Raw genomic sequence first — 12,548 nt, 5'->3', positions numbered from 1 at the left:
TCATGTATGTGCACAAGAAAATACGTCAGATTCATTCCACTGTCTGTCCTTTTCCTGTCCTCCCCTCTTCACTTCATTCCCCTTTGACTAATCTACTGAATTTCAACCCCCCTGCCCTTATTGTGGGTTAACATCTATGTATCAGCAAAAACATCTGACCTTCGGCTTTTTGGGACTGGCTTATTTCACTTGGCATGATAGTCTCCAGATCCATCCATTTACTGGCAAATGTCATAAAGTCATCTTCTTAATGGCTGAGCAATACTCCATGATGTATCTATACACCACATTTTCTTTATTCATTCATTTGTTGAAGGGCACCTAGTTTGGCTCTATAGCTTATCTTGTGAATTGAGCTGCTATGAACATTGATTTGGCTGTGTCACTGTTGTATGCCGATTTTAAGTTCTTTGGATATATACTAAGGAGTGAGACAGCCTCTTCAACAAATGGTGCTGGGAAAACTGAAAATTCTTATGTAGTAGAAAGAAATTTAACCCCTATCTCTCACCCTGCACAAAAGTCAACTTGAAGTGGATCAAAGACCTAGGAATTAGACCAGAAACCCTGCACCTACTAGAAGAAAATGTAGGCCCAACCCTCCAAGATGCCAGCTCAGGAACTGACTTCCTTAACAAGACTCCTAAAGTGCAAGAGGTAAAATTTAAAAATCAATAAATGGGATGGCATCAAACTAAAAAGCTTTTTCATAGAAAAGGAAACAATCAGGAGAGTGAGGAGAGAGTCTACAGAATGGGAGAAAATGTTTGCCACCAGTACCTCAGATAGGGTGTTGATTTCCAGGATATACGAATAACTCAAAAAACTTAACATCAAAGACACAAATAAACCGATCAATAAATGGGCAAAGGAACAGAACAGATACTTCTCAAAAGAAGAAATACAAATGGTCAACAAACATATAAAAAAAAAAACCATTCAATATCTCCAGCAATTAGAGAAATGTAAATTAAAACTATACTGAGATTTCATCTCACTCCAGTCAGAATGGCAATTATCAAGAGTACAAGTAACAATACATGTTGGTGAGGATACACTCTTACATTGTTGGCGGAACTGCAAATTGGTGCAACCATTCTGGAAAGTGGTATGGAGATTCCTCAAAGAACTAGGAATAGAACCACCATTTGACCCAATTTTTAAATATTTTTGGTACTAGGGAATGAACCCAGGGGCACTTTACCACTGAGCCACATTCCCAGCCCTTTTTATTTTGAGACAGGATCTTGCTAAGTTACTTAGGGTCTCACTAAGTAGCTGAGGCTGACCTTGAACTTGTGATCCTCCTGCCTCAGTCTCCTGAGTCCATCAATCCATCAGATTTTTTTTTTTTTTAAGAGACAGGATCTTACTGAGTTCCTTAGTGCCTTGCCATTGTTGAGGCTGGCTTTGAACCTGAAATCCTCCTGCTTCAGCCCCCCGATCCACTGGGATAATAGGCATGTGCCACTGTATTCGGCCCCCATCAACTTTTGAGGCACTTGCTAGCTACCACTGTGGACATAAAAATATAAAAGATTCAATTTCTGCTCTTTAAGGGTTCACAGTCTTTTGCATTACTTTTGCAATCTGAGATGTGAAAATGTGGATTTACATAAAAACCAGTCATGATGGTTCAAATGATAAAATAATCAGATTGCTTCCAACACACTTTCTATACTCAAGAATTCAAAAGATCTATTAGAAACTATCCATTTACTGCGTGATATATGCAGGAGCAAATACCTAGCCTTAAGAAATTTCTTGAAAAATAAGTATATTATGGTTTAGATATGAAGTATCCTTCAAAAGTTCATGTGTGAAACAATACAAGAATGTTCAGAGGTGAATTCATTAGGTTATGAGATCATTAACCTAATCAGTGGATTAATGCACTGATACTAACTATAGGTAGGGTGTGGCTGGAGGAAGTAGGTCACTGGTGACACTGGGGTTATTTTGTTCCTGGTAAGTGGAGCTCCCCTGCTTTCTGATTGTCATGTCCTGAGCTTCTTTCCTTTGCAACACCCTTCCACCATGATGTTTTTCCTCACCTTGGGCCTAGAGCTGTGGAGTTGATTTATCATGGACCAAACCTCTGAAATTGTGAGCCAAGACAAAGTTTTTATCCTCTAGGTTGTTCGTGCTGGGGATTCTGGTCACACAACAAATATATGACATGACTGGGAACATAGATTAATGGAGCTAAAGGCAAAGAAAAAGATAAATTATTTTGCATTCATAAAGATTAAAAATGGAGAATGAATGGAGAATAAGAGGAGGGTAAATTCAATTTGGAAATGTCTGAGGAGCTTTTAGGAACAGAATTATATGCCCTGAAATTATACTCTGTTGGCACAAATGAAATGAAAACTCCTTCATTTCCCTAATCCTAGTAAAAGTCTTTTAGACACACACACCCTATAGAGTAGGGCTGTTTTGAATGGAAAGAAAGAAGAAAAGAGGCTGAGCTCAGCATCTGGTTTAATGCATAATAATCAGGTTAGCATAGTCATAATTACTTATTATAAAGTAAGTAGTAATTACTTATTAATAATCACTGTGTCAAGAGATATTCTAAGTGCTTTACGTATACTAAGATATTGAAGTGCTTTATAGTAATTTATTTAATAATTCTATTTATTTATTTATTTTTTTTGGTACCAGGGTTTGAACCCAGGGGTGCTTAACCACTGAGCCACATCCCCATCTCTTTTTATTTTTTATTCTGACACAGGGTCTCACTAAGTTGCTTAAGGTCTGATTAAATTGCTGAGGCTGATTTTGAACTCATGATCCTTCTTTGACATGACCAGGAAGGTTCCTAATGAACTCCGTGTTGCCAAATAATGTCTCTTCTCACACAATCTCAGAAGCATGGGACAGGTGGACACACGCCCCTTGAAAAAACTCATGTCCTTGTCATGCATGCTTGATGTCATTCCATGATAAACTTTGTGTGGGAGTTTTTGTTTTTATCCTGATTTTTTTACTTAGGCCTCCTTTGTAGCATATATTCATTTGTTTTATATCTCCTTCAGGCTGTCACCTTGTTTATTTTTTTTAAATTTATTTTGCAGTGCCCTGCATTTTACCACCAAACTAACCCTCAGACCAGGTTGTCATCTTAGGAATAGATTTCGTACTTTGTATCTACAGTCTGCCATTTACTAATACACCACATAAGACTAGCAAAGAGCTAGTCACTGAAGCTTAGTTCATGCTGCTGCCTTTCCTGAATGTCTGTTTAAATACCCTTTAAAAGCAATAGTACTCCTTTTCAAAATTAACTCCCAGGAGAATCAACTACTTCCTCCTCGGGGCTCCCTAAGTCATGTCCTAATTAATGTCTTTCAAAGCCCTACAATGTTCAATTTCACTGACTGCTTTATACGTCTGCTTTTACCTACAAGATAGTTCCTTGAAGGCATGAAATGTGTCTGATTTTTTTGTGGTTCTGATACCCAGCTCAATGCCCAAAACTTAGTAACCACCTAATGAATACATAGGAAATACAGTCATGTGGGCCTTAAAGATGTGACATATTCAGGGAAATGCATCACTAGGTGGTTTCATCATTGTGGAAGCTTCAGAGTGCACTTATACAAACGTAGATGACATAAGTCAACCACTCAACATGGCCTTTGGATACAAACAAAAGACCGGGAAGACACAAGATCTATGAGGCCGCTGTCGGCATAGAACAATATAAAACTATTTTTTTATAAGCAGGAGTACACTCTAATGATAAAAAAAAAGTATAGGATAGCAAAAACACAAGCTAGTAACTTGGCCATTTATTTTAATTATCAAGTATTATGTAGTATACATAACCACATATGCTATGCTTTTATATGACTGGCCAGGTTTGCTTACACTAGTATCACCACAGACATGTGCATAGTGTACTGCATCATATTTGACAGATATGATTTCACCAGGAGGAAGGAACTTTTCAGCTCCATTATAATCCGATGAGAACACCATCACGTATGTAGTTGGTCACTGACTGAAATGTCATTATGTGGCACAACACTATACATGAAGGAATGTGCAGTCCTCTGGCATTCCAATCAAAAGCCCTGATAGTTTACTAGGTTCTCCTTGTGGTGGGCCCCGGATTTCAACTCCGCCCCCACTTACATCTGCAACAAAGTCATATATGCTGCTCAGTCTCTTAAACTGTCAGCTACCCCTTCCAAAACTGATCACACATTCAGGGCAGGTTAATACCAAACCCCACACACAATTCTTGGGATTCTGTTTCTTTTCTACATTTTCAATCTGATTATTTATTCTGTAGCTTGTTATATCTTTAGCCTTCAAGCAGATTTTTAATACAATTTTACCTGATTTTTTAGTTTTCTCAGAGTCTGATTAGCATTACCTGGTCTCCTCTTGATAGTGGAAATCCTACAGTCATTTCTGCAGCTGCCAGTTCTCCAGCTCTACCATGAATCCCTAGGTGGAAAGGACTGTGTCTTGTTCATTTCTGTAACACCAGTAAGATGCTTTATAAATGTTTTTATTGTCTAATTTCTTACTTTCAAGAGGGAATCATTAAGTTGCTCACAGAATCTGGGAAGCTCAAGAGTCAATTAAGGGGACTGTAAATCCAGAAGTAGTCCAAGTTCCACAGGTGGTCATGGGCAGACAAGGATACCCATGGGCAGTAGGCCCAGACACAGCAGCTCATATCACCAAAGTGAGATTGTAAGCATCTATGCTAAATCTGCTCCTGAATAAAGTGGAAATACTGAGCTGCTGAACAGAAGAACTAAAAGGAAAAGAAATGGAAGTAAGGAAGAACCAGGAAATCTAGGAAAGGGAGAGCAGGATGAGGGTATAATAAATTTTGGAGAAAGCTGGTTCTGTGAAGGAATTGATGATAAGAATTCAATCTATTCTCAATGTTAAAAGTGTAAAGTAGAAATACTGTAGAACTAGAAAGTAGGTTTTAGATTCATTACAAAGTGAATCTTAACATGTCCGAGGAATAAACAGATGATAAAAGAAAATGAAATGATCCAGGAAGACATTCTACTGTGGGCCTATTTTTTCCTTGCCCTAGATTCCCTGCTTAAGAAAACCATGATCCATTCCACATAGCTTTCTTTTCAGAAATCTCCATGTTCCTGCTCTGTCATTATCTGCTGAGCCATTTGAATTCTACTCCTTACAAAAGGAGTTTTTCAATAGCTGCCATGTGGGCCAAGTGTCCCACCAACCATCCTATCAATGCCTTTCAAGTAGAACCACAGCATTATTAATTAAAATGATTACATTTCTCATCTAATTTCACAGATAGTTTTATAATAAGAATGTTTCTTCAGAAGCCTGGAATTCCCCAAAGGCTGTCATCTGGTTTTTCAGCTAGGTTGACAGCCAGGTTTTTAACCTGTTCGCAAATCCATCAACTCCAAAATTAAGGAGTAAATCTAAAGAGGCTTGAGGATGACTGATTTTACCATTTGTCCCTGAGAATTTTTTTCTTTTATGAAAACACACTTTGATATTTACCTAAAGATCTACATACAACAAGAAGCAAATAAAATATTTATTATCCAGAGGCCAGTCCATTTTATGAAGTCCCTAAGCAGTCCTCCTTCTTTGAACCTTCTAGAGTCTTCTTACATTTGTCTATTATATTATGTCTAGGGTTTTTTTAGTTGTAAGAGGAAACAGTAAGTAGAAATGGGGATATTTCATTTTGTCCAGGACTAGAAGTCTTCTGATTATACATTTTTCTTTCTTTCTCTCTCTCTCTCTTCTCTTCTCTTCTTTTCTCTTTTCCTCTCTCTCTCTCTCTTTCTTTTTTTGGTACCAGGAATTGAACCCAGAAACTCATAACCACTGAGCCACATTCCCAGCCCTTTTTATTTTTTATTCTGAGACAGGGCCTCAGTAGGTTGCTTACAGCCTTGGTAAGTTGCTGGGGTTTAGCTTTAAACCTGTAATACTCCTGCCTTGGTCTTCTGAGCTGCTGGGATTATAGGTGTGTGCCACCACACCTGGCTGCTTATACATTTTTTAAGGGAATGGGTATTCTTCTAACATAGAGACATATCACAATTTATATACTCGAGTTATTTTTATAGGCATGCACAGACTATCTTATTTTTTCTTCAAAATTACAAACAGTATTATAAAGAATATCTCAATATTTACAGAGGTGAAAATATTAGGTCAAAGGGATAGTCTTCACATTTTGATATTTATTAAATTGATATCAAATTAATACCAACAGTGAATAAGTGTGCATATTTTTGCACATTTTCATTAACACTACACATTATCAAATACTTTAATCTTTTACAACATGATTTATAGATAATATTATTTAATGTCATTAATTGGGCCAGGGTTGTAACTCAGTGGTAGAGTGCTTCCCTACCACATGTGAGGCACTGGGTTCGATCCTCAGCACCACATAAAAATAAAAAAATAAAATAAAGGTATTTTGTCCATCTACGACTATATACACACATGTATATATTTATATATATGAAGATTTCTTTAATCTGTATTGCTTTGGATATTACTGAATTTGAAGAGATTATAAGGTTTAAGCGGTAACTTGTAGGTGGTTTTACGTTGTTATTCATGTATTTAGTGAGTAGATATATATAATATAAAATATATAATATATACTACTCATGCAAATATATAAAATATGTAGTATGTATTATTTATTAAACATATACTATATAATATAACAAATATCTCTGGAAAATAAACATGTTATTTTACATGGCCTAAAGGAATTAAGCCTGAAGATGGAATTAAGGTTTTTGTTCGTTTGTTTGTTTTTCGTACTGGGGATTAAACCCAGGGGTGTTTAGCCACTGAACAACACCCCCAAGGCCATTTTTATTTTTTATTTAGAGGTAGAATCTCACTACCTCTAGGGCTTCGCTAAATCGCTGAGGCTGGCTTTGAACTTGTTATCCTACTGCCTGGGCCTCCCAAGCCACTGTGATTGCATGCCTAAGCCACCACACACAGTGGAATCAAGGTTCTTAATGACCTACCTTAGGAAAATTATCCTGGACTATCTAGGTGGGCCCCAGGTAATCACAAGGGTCCTCAAAAGTAGAAAAAGGAGACAGAAGTGGAGAGCAGAGGATGTGATGTGAGAAAGATTCAACCTGCCTTGATGCCTTTGGAGACAGAAGAGAGCCAAGAGGTAATGAAGGAGAAGCTGGAAAAGGCAAAGACAATGGATTCTCTCATAGGTCCTCCAGAGAGGAGCACAGGCATTCCAACACCTTGACTAGCCCAGCAACACCCACGTCCAACTTCTGACTTCCGTAATGTAAAATAATGAATGTGTTGTTTCAAACCACTAAGTTTGTGGTAACTTGTTGATGTAGCAACAGAAAATAAACACAGATAGTGAGGTAGTACATAGATACTGCAAAACAAAAGGACACAGAATTTGAGAAGCACTGGGGGCTGTAGGGATAATCAGGTACACTTGTATGTCTTAGGTTGTAGTTGCCAGTGGAAAGTAGGGGAAGAGGTGGAAAGAATCAGGATTCCACTCTTAGTTCACACTTTCTCTTAATTATTTTATAGCAAACTCAGGATAACTAGAATATGAGGCACCTTCTCTCTCTGGTCCTACATTCTAAACTAGGAGACCATCAGAGCAATTCCAAAATCTTTGTTACATTAAAAAAAATCTTATAAATAAATAAAATAAAGGTCCATCAACAACTAATAAAAATATTTTTAAAAACTCATCTGGCTATCAGTATAAATTCAACCATGTGACAGTAATGTTCTTCCAAGGGTAAAAAGCAACACAGGTGTGGTAAAGTTATTAGTTGAAATTCAGGAAACAGGGTACTTTTTATGAAGGATTGGCAATCTGTTAATGGACACCAGAGAAACGCCAATAAATTGATATTACATGTATCATTCAAATAACAGAAAGGAAGGAGACACACTGTGTTCTTTCTTCTAAATTAGTAGTTAAGGCTAAAAAGCCAGATTACTTTTCTTTTTACAAAGAGTCACTTGCTAGGGTAAAGAGCTGAGCAGACCCACTATTACAAGTATTTAAAGTAGTTATTTTGCCTTCAGTGGTTTGCTCTGTCTCTGTTTTGGGGTGTAGCACATAGGCAGGCTACTATAAAAAAATGGGAAGAAGAAAAGGAAATAGTATTGATATGAGAAAACCTTGCTTCCTGCAGGAGAACAGAGATATGAAGTTCAAACTAATTTAAAAATACTGTTGGTTTTTGGAAAAACACTGTGTGTAAACACAACACACAAGTACACATGCAAATATATCCTTATATATGTACATATGCACACATATGGCAGATAGCATTTGCCAAAATTATCTTCTATTCCATTTTCTCTTATGCTAGGTGACTGTGCCATTCTTCCATCAAGAGACGAGGGCAGGGGGATGCTTTACCAGTAGCTATAACCCCAGTCCTTTTTATTTTTAATTTTAAAATGGTCTCATTAAGTTGCTTAGGGCCTTGCTAAGTTGCTGAGGCTGGCCTCAAACTTGTGATCCTCCTGCCTCAGTCTCCCAAGTCACCGGGGCTACAGGCATGCACCACCACACGAGGCTAAGAGATAGAGTCTTAATTTCCTTCCAAATCTGGGTTTAACGGTTTGCTTATAAAAGAACACAGCAGAAATGAACTTGGTTACTTCTGAGACCAAGTAAAAATTTTTAAATAAATAAATAAAAATAAAATGAAGCTTTCGCCTGGTTCATATAGAACTCGGTCTCCAGACATTACTTCCCAGATTGCCCCCTTTGGGAACTCAGAACATTATAAGGAGTCTAAGCCACTTGGAGACACCATGATTAGGTGCCAGCCTAGGAACTAAATATGGGCATGAATTTGCCTCAAGACACTTCTGGCCCCTGGCTATTAGAATACTCCTACCCACTGAGTAGGAAATGTGAAGGTCTGAGTAGAGCTATATGACATGACTAAGTCAAAGGGGTAAATAAATAGGCATTAAAGAGACATTTAAGACACAGATTAAGACTTTGGTGAACTCTGGCAGTGGTGTCTGCAAGATATAAGAATAAAGGACTTGGCAAAGAAATCAAATTTGGTTTTAGACATGTTGGAATCACAAGCAACTAGGATGGAGAACTGAAAAATACAAGTTAATGGACAAAGAAAATAATAAACGAAAATGAGAAATAGCTGCAAGCTAGCAAAACAATAGATGCACAATAGTTTTTGTAGGCCAAAGGGACACTGGTAGCACATACTATAATACAATCAGGTGGAACATGAGCAAATACTTAGAAAGTGGTGAGTCTCTGATAATATTAACAGGGGAAATTGAGGAAATGAGTAGAAAGAAACAATTAGAAAATCCATTTTTTCCCAAATAGGTTTATCAGAGAAAGAAAGAAGAAAATTATTAGCATATACCTTTATTGCATAAAGATTACTAATATTTACCAGAGGAAATAGTCTGCCATGAAGATGTCACTGTAATTATGTTATGTATAATAATATGCTGTTTTTTTTTTTTTACCTAAGATTCCTACATGGGAAAAGACTTATTACTTGAGTTCATTCTAACAAGAAGTTCTGAGGAGTTTGATAGCATTGAATGGAACACTTTGTCTACCTTAACTCCAGTTGTGCAGCAAGTTAATTAGTGTATTTGACAAGACACATTAAGATAAAGCTTACAACCCTTCTGAAAGTAGCACTGTTTTGTGTTTGAAATGAAGTGGCCTTTATACTTGGCCTAGTTAGTACAATTAACTTAGACTGTAAGGCCTAGCGTATGTTCCAAAGCTAAATTAAAAATGTAGAAAACTGAGGATTGCAAAAGCAAACAACTTGCTTAAGTTCACTGAGCAAATACACAAAGTTATCTATAGTCCAACTCAGAACTGGCTGATTCCAAGGCTTATTTTTTCATCATTATGCCAGTATCAACCTGCATGCCCTTAATTAACAAAGGGACAGAGTTCCTATCTTTGGGGAACTCAGTATACAACAAGGCACAACACACAAAGAACAAAATCTAAGATCATATGAACAGTAATACACTACAAGTACAAATAAACAATAACATTTCACTTTGGGAGTCTCTACCATTTGATAGACACTCGGCTAAACACTTCATGTGTACTTTCAAATGTGAAATACAAATTAAGCCCATTTCACAAACTAAGAAACGGACGCACTGATGTCTGATATGTATAGTTAAGGAACTACATTCGGTCCAGCGATCAGAGAGGCGACATGATGTGACAAGAAAAAAGGAGACTTTAACCTCCTACAAGTCTCTCACCCTCGAGGAGAAAAGGAACTATCTAAACACTCCAAATTCATCGAGGCAACGTCCCCGACGTTGGCCTTACACATCACAGGTTCCCCACCTCCCCATCCGGCCGAGCAGGCGGCCCCGCCCCTTCCGGAGTCGCTGCCCCACGCTTCTTAAGCCTGCTTTTGCCCTCACCTCCTCAAATCGGCCACATTTATGGGGCCTCTGTAGCGCAGGACCTTGGTCTAGCGCAAGGCACGCATTACCCTGGGAGCAAACGTGACTAAATCTCCGGCTGGCTGGACACCTGCCTAAGAGGATCAGCGCGGCCTCCCCAACCTCGGCCATTCAAGCTTGCTCCGGGACAAAGAAGTCAAAGGCCTACTGCCTTTTCTGGGCCAATCGCTGCCCAGTCCTCTTCTGATACGCCTCCACCAGGCAAAAGCAATCGATTCATCGTAACACACTCCTGCGTCCGAGGGGAATTGGGGCGTGAGCTCTCTGGTTCCGGACGAGGTGCTCGATTGGTGTTGAGGGGCACGAAACTGTTTCGAGATCACTATCAAATTGATATGGAAACCTGTACCTCCCACATTCTGGGTCTTGACTACTGTCTTCTTAGAATGCTCCCTGGCACAGCCACTCGATAAAATCAGCTCAGGAGAAAAAAAGTGTTTTGAAACTAGTACTCTAACCTCTTACAAAATCTACTTGAGGGATAGGAAAATTTCCAAATTAATTAAAAAGAAAAACTTTTCTCATTCTACGAAAGATTAGGCTCAATGGTAATCGGATAGTGTCTTGCCATCAGTGAACCGTTAATGCAAATACTTACACTGTGAGATAGCCTGTCATCTTCAGTCATTTGGAGGTACTTATTTTTCACTCATTTAACCACGAAGCAGCCCTTCCTTTTGTGCTGTCATTGGAAGGCTCTAGGAACACTTGAGAGGAAAGGATATGACCCCTGTCTTGAAGAATCTGGCATCTAACAAGCACACAAATGAAGTATAATGTTAGGTTAAGAAACAGATACATATGCAACTTGTCAGGATGAGTGTCACCTATCGAACCCTATTTGATCTGATATGGTCATATAGGTGCAGGGAACATAGAGTAATATCTCATGTTTTTTTAAATTATTTTTTTAGTTGGCAATGGGCCTTTATTTACTTATATGCGGTGCTGAGAATCGAATGTCTCACACATGCTAGACGAGAGCTCTGCCACTGAGCCAAAACCCCACTCATCCCTCATGCTTTATTCCTGAAGTCTTTCAACTTCTCCCTGACTCTCTGAAACCTTTGTTTTAATCTCTTGTCTTTCCACTTGACAAAGTAGCTTCCTATGACTTTCTAGAGGAGAAATTCCTGATCTCTACACTATCCACTGCAGGTAACATACAGAGGGAAAGAAAAACAAACTTCATTGTGATTCTCAAGTCTATGGTGACACTGCTGAAAGTTACCTAAGAGATATAAAGTTGATGGAGTTCTCCTTCTTTTTGCCTACAATGTTTCCTGATTTCCTCAGCAAGTGACTTAAGGCCCTTTGTAATGTGACTTTGACTTGCCTACCACTGTCTCCCATTCACTTTATTCTACATTCTAGAGACAGCATTGCCTGAGTTTTCATGGAAAATGCAGGTTCAGGGAAATCAGGTTCATGAAGCCTTACCTACTCTGCAGGCAATGTAAACCCTTACCGCCTCAGGGCCTTTGACTCACATATCACAAAGTATTTATATTCTATTATCATTTTTAATGTATAAATCAGTGCCTCAACTAGAGTGTAATCAGTATGAAAACAGGAGAGAATCTTGCTCTCTGACTTCCTAGCATTTAGGAAAGGCCCTAAGCTATGATAAATACTAGATGAATATTCATTGAATGGTGTAAATGATTTTAATAAGAGTAATCTCTGGTTGCCTTAATCAACATGATTCTGTGAAGTACTTTACTTGCTTTGAAGCTGCTGCTTCTCTGTTTAGGGAAAAACAGTGGGAGTCAGCCGAAGGTGGCACCTTGAGGTTTCAGGGCTTCTGGTCCTTGTTGCCCATTACAAAGAAGCCCACACTGTACCAAGTGGGGCCTATCTAACATCCTTGGACAAGCATACTTGGAGTAGGCATTCTTTCTAAGGCACAAACATGGGCAATCCCTGCAAAAAAAAGGCTTATTGAATGTTGGGAAGTGTTTATGGAATTTCAGCACAGGATTATTCAAAGCAAACCTCTCCATAGCTGACTCCATAACTGACTTTACTTTTTTGGCTGCCCT

General features: G+C 38.4%; 1 long non-coding RNA gene across 1 annotated transcript; it reads right to left on the bottom strand.

Moving 5' to 3' along the window:
- Window positions 1-5,808: 5,808 nt before the first annotated feature.
- LOC306654932 lies at window positions 5,809-10,598 on the bottom strand. The gene is made up of 2 exons (XR_013762134.1): window positions 10,465-10,598; window positions 5,809-7,085 (listed from the first exon to the last, which is right to left on the bottom strand). It is a non-coding gene; the product is annotated as an uncharacterized lncRNA (long non-coding RNA).
- Between the last annotated feature and the right edge of the window lie 1,950 nt (window positions 10,599-12,548).

This window comes from Sciurus vulgaris (genome assembly GCF_902686455.1).
Source record: "Sciurus vulgaris genome assembly, chromosome: 2".
Lineage (NCBI taxonomy): Eukaryota > Metazoa > Chordata > Mammalia > Rodentia > Sciuridae > Sciurus > Sciurus vulgaris.
This window is presented reverse-complemented; position numbering and strand designations above follow the sequence as displayed.